Source organism: Alligator sinensis, unplaced genomic scaffold (assembly GCF_000455745.1).
Source record: "Alligator sinensis unplaced genomic scaffold, ASM45574v1 scaffold221_1, whole genome shotgun sequence".
Classification (NCBI taxonomy): Eukaryota; Metazoa; Chordata; order Crocodylia; family Alligatoridae; genus Alligator; species Alligator sinensis.
In genome coordinates, this window is record NW_005841948.1 from 2,615,876 (window position 1) to 2,626,926 (window position 11,051).

Below are 11,051 nucleotides of genomic sequence, written 5' to 3' on the forward strand. Positions count from 1 at the left end.
GCTCGAAGGCCAGTTCCAGGAGACAAAAAGACTGTGGCAAATGTATTCACTCCCAAACCACTCACAGGTTAGAGGCCTCCCCAGAACATGAGGTACAGAAACTATATTTGATTCAAAATATTGGTGTTGTTGAAACTCAAGGTTCTGAGATGAACTATAGTAATAAATGGAAAGAAGTGCAAAATGGAGGTTTAGGAATGCAGAGTGTCATGCCAGCAAGAAGGGCAAGAAGGGTTGCCGCTCGAAGGCCAGTTCCAGGAGACAAAAAGACTGTGGCAAATGTATTCACTCCCAAACCACTCACAGGTTAGAGGCCTCCCCAGAACATGAGGTACAGAAACTATATTTGATTCAAAATATTGGTGTTGTTGAAACTCAAGGTTCTGAGATGAACTATAGTAATAAATGGAAAGAAGTGCAAAATGGAAGTGGACTCTGGTTTGGGAGTATCCCTCATAGATGAAAACATGTTCTTCCAGTTGTTTTGGCACCCTCCCCACAAGTTATTGAAACTTGAGTGTTGCCTGCATGACTACCATGGACAGATGGTGGAAACTTTGGGTAGCTGCAGTGTAGATATCCAGTATGGATTGTCAGACAGAATCTACCCCTCCTTGTCAAGAAGGGTTCCCACAAAAATCTTCTGGGGAGAAACTGGTTCTCACCATTAGGAATCAGTATTCAAGGCTGCACATAGTCTCTGCACAGAAGTCTGGAAATGCTTGCAAGGGAGTTTCCCCAGGTATTCTCCGAGGAATTAGGAACCTACTCAGGTTCACCTGTGATGTTCCAAATGGATCCTGTGATAGCTCCTATCTTTATGAAGGCTCGGAATGTACCTTTCATACTGCAACTGAAAATTGATGCAGAATTAGATCAGCTTATCATGCAACGGGTCCTCAAGCCAACTGTACATACAAGCTGGGCTGCACCAATTGTTCCTGTTTTAAAACCTAACAGCAGTGTTCGTATCTGTGGGGATTACAAGTGCGCTGTTAATAAAGCACTTAAGTAGGACCTGCACCCAGTGCCTGCTATGAACCAGTTACAGTCTGTTCTAGCAGGAGGGAAGGTTTTTGCCAAACTTGACCTCGCTCAAGCCTATCAGCAACTGATAGAGGATGACAAGGCTGCTGAGGCCCAAACAATAATTATGCACCGGAGAGCGTTCCGTGTCAAGCACCTCCAGTTTGGAATTTCTGTGGCACCAGGAATTTTCCAGTAGTTCATGAAGAAAATGCTAGCAGGAATTCCCGGGATTGTTCCATACTTTGATGATATGTTGATCATGGGGCCATCTAGAAAAAAACCTCACTGAGAGACTCAGAGAAGTTTTACAGAGATTCGATAAAGCAGGTATTAGAGTAAAAAGAGAGAAATGTCAATTGGGAGTTTCCAGTATCAACTTTCTGGGATATCAAATTGATTTTTCTGCCATTCACCCAGTTGAAGACAAGGTAAAAGCAATACATGATGCCCCCATACCAAAATGCAGACAGGATCTTCAGGGGTAAACATTCTTAGGACTTCTCAATTTTTACCACATCTTCTTGAAAGGAAGCCACCATAGAAGAGCCCCTTCATCACTTACTGGATAAAGGAGCTGAGTGGCAGTGGGCCTGCCAGCACAACAAAGCCTTACAGGGCATCAAGAAGTTGCTGACATCAGACTGTGTCCTTGTTCACTTCGATGAGCAAAAACCACTGTTCATTACTTGTGATGCCTCGCCATTTGGTGTTGGTGCTGTCCTGTCACACATTGCCTGATGGCACAGATGCACCCACTGCTTTTTATTCAAGAACAATGACTTCAACCAAGAGGAACTATGCAGATTGATAAAGAAGGATTGGCAATCATTGCAGGAGTTAAGAAATTCCATAATTACGTTTATGGCTGCAAATCTGAAATCTGAATGGACCACAAACCCCTTCTTGGAATTTTTACTATGATACTCCATCTCCCCATATGCAATGCTGGTGCATCATACTAAACACACCTGACTATACTCTTGTACAAACCTGGGAAAATGATTTTAAATGCTGATGCATCGAGCTGCCTACCACTACAAATACCTGATTGTGCTACTGCTCTGCAAGTGGAAGTCCTCATGCTGGAATCCATGCCAGAAGCCCCTTTTCATGCTGATCAGATAGCAAAGATGACTGCAAAAGACCCTATTTTTGCCCACATCCTCAACTGGGTGTGGAGGGGCTGGCCTGCAGACAAATTGGTTGAGGAATTCAGGCTGTTTTAATCATGTCAGCATGAGCTGTCTGCCCACAAGGGTTGCCTCTTGTGGGGAAATCGTGGTGTAATTCCAGAAGCAGGACACCAAATCATACTGACAACACTGCACACAGCACACCCAGGCATTGTGAGAATGAAAGCGCTGACTAGAAGTTATGTATGGCGGCCAGGTATGGACAATGACATAGAAAGGGTTGTGAGGGAGTGCAGCAGTTGTCAAGCAACCAGTCATAATCCACCGAAGGCACCAGTATTCCCTTGGGAAGTGACAAAGGAACCTGGTCACGTATCCATGTTGATTTTGCCAGCCCTTTTCAAGGTAAGAACTTCTTAATTATTGTTGACTCTTACTCACAATGGCTTGAAATGATTACTGTCTCAACTCTTACATCAACTGCCACTATAACAGCTCTCCGTCAGCTGTTTGCAACCCATGGGGTGCCCAACACCATCATTTCTGATAATGGCAGTACATTCACTTTAGCAGAGTTCCAGGAACTGCAGCCTCATTTGAACTGTTACCATTGCACCTCGCAGGCCACAGGCCAATGGGCAAGCTGAGCAAATGGTGCAGACCACAAAAGATGCACTGAAAAGGACTGTTGTAGGAGACTGGCCTACCAGACTGTCCAGATTTCTGTTTGCTCAACATGTAATTCCTTGCCCTACAACAACAGGGTCCAGCCCATCAGAGCTTCTTATGGATCGTCTCAAGACATGCCTTGACCATATTAACCCAGACCTTGTGAAAGACATACAGTTTCGAAATGAAAAGGAGTTGGACTCCGCATTGGCATCTGGTACCTTACATCTTTTCGTTCCACAAGAGACTGTGTTTGCTCAAAGCTATGGGATAGGTCCACAGTGGGTTCAATCTAAAACTGTAAGTGCCACAGGACCTGTATCATATACAGTCCAGACTGCTGATGGACAAGTTTGGAGACGTCATGTGGACCAGCTACGTGGGTGTTCTTCTATTGATGACCCTACAGCTGAGCAATCTCCAAGCACCAATCCACCACCGACAGACATGGATTAATTGGGGAATTGCCTACCTGTTTCCCCCAATGCAAACTCTTATCCATCACCATCAGAAGGAAGCGTCACTGTTGAGTCTCCAGATAGGCTGACAGGGCCATCATCTACTGAACCCCTCACCAAGTCAGGTTAGGAAGAGCACAGCAGAAGCAGGGCCCTCCCAAATGGTTGCCTGACTATTCTGTCTAGGAGGAAGGGGTGTTGTGTCTTATTGTGTTTTCCTCGTACTGCCCCTTTAAGGCCAAAGCCCTCATGTTCAGCACTGCAGGGTTCAGTTTGTTTTGTGGCAGTTTTGCTGCACTGATGACTCCATTTTCTCTGCCGTGAGGAGCCAGAAGAATTCTTGGTTTCTCACTCCACAGGACTGGACTGGGTCAAGTCAGAGGAAGTATAGATTCTGCATACACATACCGAGGGCAATTGTTAAGAGCCACCCTGGATATGATTCCAGAGAATTATAATAATAAATAACTATAGGTCAGCACAGGAGTGTCCAGAGTGTTGTTGCTGAACTCACAACATATCACTTGCCATGATCTTCTCTGTGGTGGACAGTAAGGTGATCCTGATAATTTCCATTTGGACCCGTCTCCTTTCTTGAAGACTGTCATGATCATGGTGTCCCTAAGATCATAGAGATTACTCATCATTCCAGATCCTTAAAACGAGGGCATGAAGCTGTGATATAAGCTCCTCCCCACTCCTTGAACATTTCAGCAGGGATTCCATCAGCTCCAGATGCCTTGTCAGTCTCCATCTGCTTAATGACTTTCCTCCCCTCATCAAGGTTAGAGGCATTCCAAGATCACCTTTGACCAGGTGTTGCAGGACCTGAGAGCACTCTCATCAGAGACTCAATTGAGAAGGACTTCAACTGCTCCTTCCAACGGGCACTAATGGCTCCATTTTCCTTGATCAAGTCTCCTCCATCCTTAGGTCTCAAGGGGGTCAAGTGCTTGAGTGTTTGAACTATAGATAACTTTGGTGGCACTAAAGAAACTGCACATATCATGGATGTCAGCAAGACGCTGAATCTCCTTCACCTTGTCTTCCCACCATCTGTTCTTCATAATCATGGGTCCTCCTTCTGGACCTCGCCTTGGCTTGCTGGAGATTCAGTTTCTTTTGCTTGGAGTCGATGTCATTCTGCCAAGCACAAAAGGCCCTGCACTCACGGTCAATTAAGTCTTGGATCTCCCAGTTATTCTCATCAAACCAGTATTGATGGTTCCTGGTAGAGAATCCAAGCATCTCTTCACAGGCACTGATGACTGTGGACTTGAAGGCATCCAAACACTGCTGCCATTCTCCCATGACTGCTGACTGGAATTTGCCAGTTTTTCATTGAGGCACCGGTGAAAGAGGCCTTGCTTGATTGGGCCACTGAGTCCCTCAACACTGATCTTTTGACAGCATTGATTCTGCTGCATCTATCATTTGGGAACTAGTTTGAGTGATATAACTGAGCAGATGAGTCTGTGATCAGTCCAACAATTGTCAACTCCTAGTGTAGTTCAAGTGATGCAGACATTTTTGTGATCCCAGCCACTAACAACAACATGATAAATCAAGTGCCAATGCTTAGACTATGGATGTTACTATGATGTCTTCTGCCTATTTTTCTGGCAGAACAGGCAATGGTGAATCCATGTTCTGAATATTTGGTCAAGAGGAGGATACTGTTAAAGTTGACTTTTTCCACTTCTTCTTTGCCAATGGTTCCATTCCAGAGGTTCGAGTCCCTTCGAGTCTGGCACTGAAATCGTGGTGCAGAATAAGCCTGTCTCCCTCTGGAACATTGTAACAGATTGCCCACCCCAGCAGCATTTTAGTGGCCTATGAGGGGCACCCTTAAAATCTTTTCTTGTATCCTGCCTTTACTCTCCTGCCACATCTTGATATAAATATCATTTAGATGTTTTACAAGCGGAAGACTGCCCCTTTCATGCTGTGCCCCTGTGCGCCAAGTTGTTGGGTCTTCTGCCTTCTCAGGCTAAGCCTCTTTCTTATAGCTCAGACTACTATCCAAGATCCACCCACTTATAGCTCAGACTACTATCCAAGATCCACCCACTGGGACCCAGCTTCAAAGTCCTGCAGCCAGCTCTGTACCACCAGCCCTATACAGCTACACCCACTAGTGCACTGGGCCCTTTGGCTTTTTATGACTGCGCCCCAAGGCACTAATGAGGCCTCCTCCTCCTCTACAGCCTCAACCACAAACCACTGGTCTACCAGTCAAACACAAGCAGTAAGTCTGTGGACTATAAAAAAAAAAAAAAAAATGAAGGAAGGCAGTCTACCAGCTCACATTTTCCACGGCTTTGTGCTTCTGCTTCCCACTGTCTGCTATGCTCCTTCTTGTGGGGCTACCACAGCTTCTCTGGGAGTCATTAGGAGTTCACCCCTTCTGCCGCCAACCCCCTTTTGCCGGCTCAGCCCAGGGTTTTTATAGTTCTGGCCTGCCCCCTTCCAGTCACCTGACTAGCCAGCATGGCTCAGCTTTTAACCTCTACCCTGCCAGCAGGCTGTGCCCAGAAAGTTCTGTTCTTAAAAGGACCAGCCTGCTTTCTGGTAACAGGGCTAGGGCTCCCTGTTACAAAAATCAAAAAGGACTCGGCCTAGGATGGCACAGAATTCCTTCTTGGTTCACTGGCAGCATCAAGAGTTGACATATACACACTGAAGACAATGACATATCGACTCTCTGCCATTTTGAGACAGTCATGAAGCGCACAGTGTGGCAGGCCAGTAGGGGGTGATCCTGTGTTGAGCCACCCACCTCACTGCGCCCGACCACCTTCCAGGCTCTGAGTGCCTCCCTGGGGGCACCTCATGTCTGGCTGACCCCTTCCTGGAGCACACCCGCTAGCCTGGGGTAAAAACTGCCACCACCCAGGGCTGGGCTTGATTCTGGCTCTGTGTCCCCTGGATAACACAGGCCTAGTAGCCCTCGAGGGTACTTGACTCACTTCAAGCACTTGGGGGTGCTTCCTTAATTGGAAGCACAAGTAGTGGCCTCCCTTAGTCAGCCAAACCAAGGGGACCCCCCAAGGAATAATCTAGACCCACACCCAATAAATCTCCCACACTAGGTACAAAGGAGAACTTTATTGATTACAAAGGGTAGGGCTGCAATAGTGTACAGGGTATAGCAATATCAGAGAAATCCCACAGAGCAAACTGGCAAGGCTGGGTAGCCTTTAATCACGCATCTGAGTTACTGCGAGCTATATATCTAGTTAGATCTCAGGTAGCTTACTCACAAGTATCATCCAGAGGCAGGTGGAGATTCCCTCTGGAGGCGGGCAGTTCCTTTATCATGAGTTTTGAGAGAGAGAGCACATTTCAGATGGTCCAGCTCTTCTCTCTGAGTCTTCCTCATGGCTGCTGCCCCCTCCTCCTGGGCAGTCCTTAACTTATGACCTCATTTACCTGGCCCAATGGAGGCCAGCACCTGTTGGCTGTCAGCCAACCAATTTGAAATGCATCACTAATTGCTGGGCAGACTGGCAGTTCCTAGCTCCCCAGGAAGCCCAAGCCCCTCACCCAGCTACGTGATGCCAGTCACGTAGGCAGAGGGAGCAGGTTTCCCCCCTCCCTCAGGAATGTATCCAGCTCAGGTTACCTAAAGAGCTAGGGTAAGGTGTGTATCCTCTGTTGGGCCCATCCTAACCAAACTGTCACAGAGCAGAGTTTTTGGGAAGAAACAGAGGTGGCCTTTTGCCACACTTATTAATTCTAATAGGAACTCACTGAGTTGGTTTATGAGTTCATTCTTAAATGGCAAAGCCAACTATGTGGAATTGGCATTCTCCTTCCTGTTTACCCTTCCAGAAGAGGATATAGCCACCTTCCTATTCTTTAAGCTACCCATCACCTGCTTGCCAGGTCTAACTCTTTGCAGCAATGTCAATATTGTGTCGCCTGGGTTTGAGCCATGATTATGGTGCGGCACTCTGGGAGTTCATTATTAGGATTGTCCATGAGGGTTCTGATGTTCCAGGTCCCAAAGTTGATCGATTAAAATACAAGTGCTTGTTTAAAGTAATTCAAGATTCACTGGAATGAGAACAGACTCGTACACCTTGGACAGGTAAGAAAGGAAAGCGTTACGGATCACTTAGACAATCAATTCTCAACTACTTTTTCAAATAGTCAGAACACAAGAACAAGCTAAGGGCTGGCATTTTCTGAGGGATGCCTAGAGTCAAGGATATTATCCTCAACAAGTCTAAGGATATTGAGTTCATAATGCCTATAACAGACTGTCTATAAAGTACACCTTAATAAGCTGCTTTCAGAAAAGCATCTGCAAAACACAGCATATGTAGTTTTTCATATATATCTTCTGTTCATACATATATTGAAATATATAACACATACTGAAATATACATATGCACAGAGGATATATATGAAAAAAACTACAGCCCTGTGTCCAGAGAGAGATGGATCATGCTAACCACTTGAAATAGGAGGATTCACAGTGCATCTTCAAGGGCACTTAAGACTGACGTACTCTTATGAGGGAACAGAACAGTAAAAAATAAAGAATGTGTGGCCATCAGCTTCTGGTTAGACTTACAGGGATTGATTGCACTCATTTATCATGTAATAAAATCAGGAACATCATCACTTAAGTCTGTGGCATTGCAACAGTGTAAAACAAGTGCAAAGGACGAAAGAAACCAGACAGTTCTTCCATACATTGGAATGAGGCCCAGGCTGCAATACTTCTCAGTTAGAAAACGGAGAAAGGTTAACAGACAAAAGCCAAGTAACACAAAGTTAGTTGGAAAGGAAAGACAACTAATATTCAGAGGTAGGGAGGCAGACACCCAAAGTGAGATGTAGAAACAAGTAATTATAACCACAATTTCTAAAACAAGTTAAGAGTTTTTTTTGGATACTACATCTGCCAAGTACCTGTGCCAACCTTTGTGGCTGAACACAGTTCTAATTTAAAAGTATTTTTCTTCCCTGTTGCTGTATGAAAAGGTCATACTAACAAGGAAACCTGAGTACACAGGGAAACTGTAGAATCTAACAATAAAACGCACTATCAAATTAAACTGAAAAGGGTCATATTCTTCCTCCAGTGTTCTTTCAGTTACAGTAATCTCTGGTACTCCCCACAACAACAGATAAAAGAAATATTAACGAAAAGCAAGACAGTTTATAGGAAAGCAGTCAACTTAAGCCAGCAAAATTCTGGAAACAAGTGTGAGAGAAGAAGCCCCTGTTGAGAAACTTTTAGTTTACAATGCCCTTTAAATGCTTCTAATGATCAAAACAAGCAAAACAACCACACATTGACCAAACAAGTCCATCCAATGGCTGCTTACAGCCCTAGCCCTGCAGCTGAATCTAGGTGAGCATCCTCTTGAAGTCAATGGGGCTCTTCCATGGGCGTAAGGATCTGGCTAAGTGCTCTTCCTGGAACTCCAAAAGCACCAAGTTTAAGATTTCTAGCATTCAATTTGGCTATGAGCTTCATTTCTATTTACATGTTTATATAAAAGATATATAATCCAATACAGATATATCATATACAGATGAAAATCTCACACACACACAATTCTGACAATTATCTGAAAGTTAAACTAGGTCAGTAATGGTCCATGTGATATTGCTGAACAACTTATTTTGGAAAACCTGTGAAGTAGGAAGCACCTAAGACTGCTTTCCTTCAAGTAAATAAAAGGAAACAGAACGGACAGTAAACTAATTTTTCTATCAAAAGTCCTTGAAGCTTTTTTTCTTTTCTAACAAGAAGCTTTTTACAATTAGGAGCATTCAGTACTTATATCTGGATTTTATTGAATTTTGACTTTACATATCACCATTTTAAAACAGTATTTCAGTTATATTATCTTCTTTGTTCAGAAAAAAAAAGGAAAGCATTATTTCACTAGGGCACTACATATTTACTTGCCTGTATGAAAATTATGCAGCCATTCCCTGGGTACAGTCTGTAACACAACTTAAGAAAATGCTTGGTGGAAGTCACAGCAGTTGCATGTTAAAACAGATGCATCATGTTAAAGTGCATCATAGGAAGTTGTATAATTTTTCATACAACATACAAGTGAGCAGTATAGAAACTACAAATTCTCTGATAAGCTACTCCCACCATTTCCCTAGAAATGGGTCTCAAAAGCACCACTTGCACAACTGGAAAAATTTAGTAAATTTAATTACAGACCTAACCTTCCTGAAAACTTAAAAAAAACCCCCAACCTAAACATTTTGAGAGCTACAGTATAGTATTTTTAGGCAGGAAGATGTCCGAATAGTTTCCAAGGTGCTATAAATCAATTTTGAAGCCGAGTCAAAGAGTTTCCTGAATCAGCTACATTACAAACAAGGGACAGCACATAAAATACTAATTTTTTAAAATAGACTTCAGCATCTCAAACAGCTCACTGTAGGCCTGACACTTGGAGAATCTTACACCCAGTCACAGATGCTGATGAAGCATGTACATACATTGTAGTTAAAGTTCAATGTTGTTTGTGTAAACATGCCCAAGGTCATGGACAGAAGAATAATGAGGGGAGCACAGAGGGACTTCTTACTTGTGAGTGTGTCACTTGTATGCATTGGAACTGTTGTCTGAATGCTCTTGTACTACAGCAACTGAAGTGAAAACTGATGTAGCTTAACCTGGTTTCATTCTGGGCAAGATGACCTACACGGCCCTAAATGGTCTTGGTTTTTACACACCAGGGATCACCTTCTCCCTGACACTTCATTGTGATCTTTAAAAAAAGGTCAGAGAACAACTTCCTGCAAGAACGATCAATGAGCCGAGTATGCTCGGCAAAATGCATGGGAGATTATTCTCAGTAATCTCTTCTCAGCTCTGGAACGCCCTGCTTCTTGAGGGCTGCCAGAGCTAAAGCCTAGACATCTCTCAGAAGCACTGCAAGATTCTCCTATCTGGGCAGGCACTTAGCAAGTAAAACTAGGCTGGCATACTGCTTAATGGATTTCTGTTTTGTTTCTCCTGTTTTATAAGGATTTTTATTTTATTTTAAATTATTCTGTTCTCCTATTGGAAACTGCCCTGAGCCTTTTGAGAAAGATGGCAAATAAATACAAATACATAGTTTAACTTCTACTTAATTATGAAATAGAAGCAAAACAGGCAAAAGTGATCAGATTCAGTTAAAACAAATTATCTTACCTCCTTAAAATACTATAGTTATTCAGCCTACATGCTGAGCTAGGTTTTAAACTAAAAAGCTTGGGTAACCCATAGCCAAGTCCTGATTGCATAGAGGTCAGCATGATCCATTTTGGTTTTAGAAAAAAAAAAATCAATCCTTTTAATGAAGGATTTGTTATTGTATCAGTACACTGAGGTCTTATACTAGCTTGCTTTTTTTTTTTTTTTTTTAAGGTCATTTCATATTTCAGCTGATACTAACCTTTGTATTCATTTAATTTGTACATTTTAGCTGAATGTTAAATAGTAATGAAATCTTTAGTAAGAACTATGAAACAGCAAAAACATACCTTGAATTCTTGCTATCCCTTATTTTCTACTCACAATTATCTGATAACAGACTTAAGTTACATTTGTCATTCTGAAGGACTGGAGAATATACACACACATACATATACATATACATACACCCCTGCCTCCAATTTTGCAGACCTTGGTAGGGATGTATGGCATTTCAGAGTAGCTACACACGCACACATACACCCCCTATAATCAAAAGGGATGTATGGAATTTCAGAGTAGCTACACCCCCC

General features: G+C 43.2%; 1 pseudogene; it reads left to right on the top strand.

Moving 5' to 3' along the window:
• Positions 1-422: 422 nt before the first annotated feature.
• LOC106721980 lies at positions 423-3,287 on the top strand (annotated as a pseudogene).
• The last annotated feature ends 7,764 nt before the right edge of the window (positions 3,288-11,051 follow it).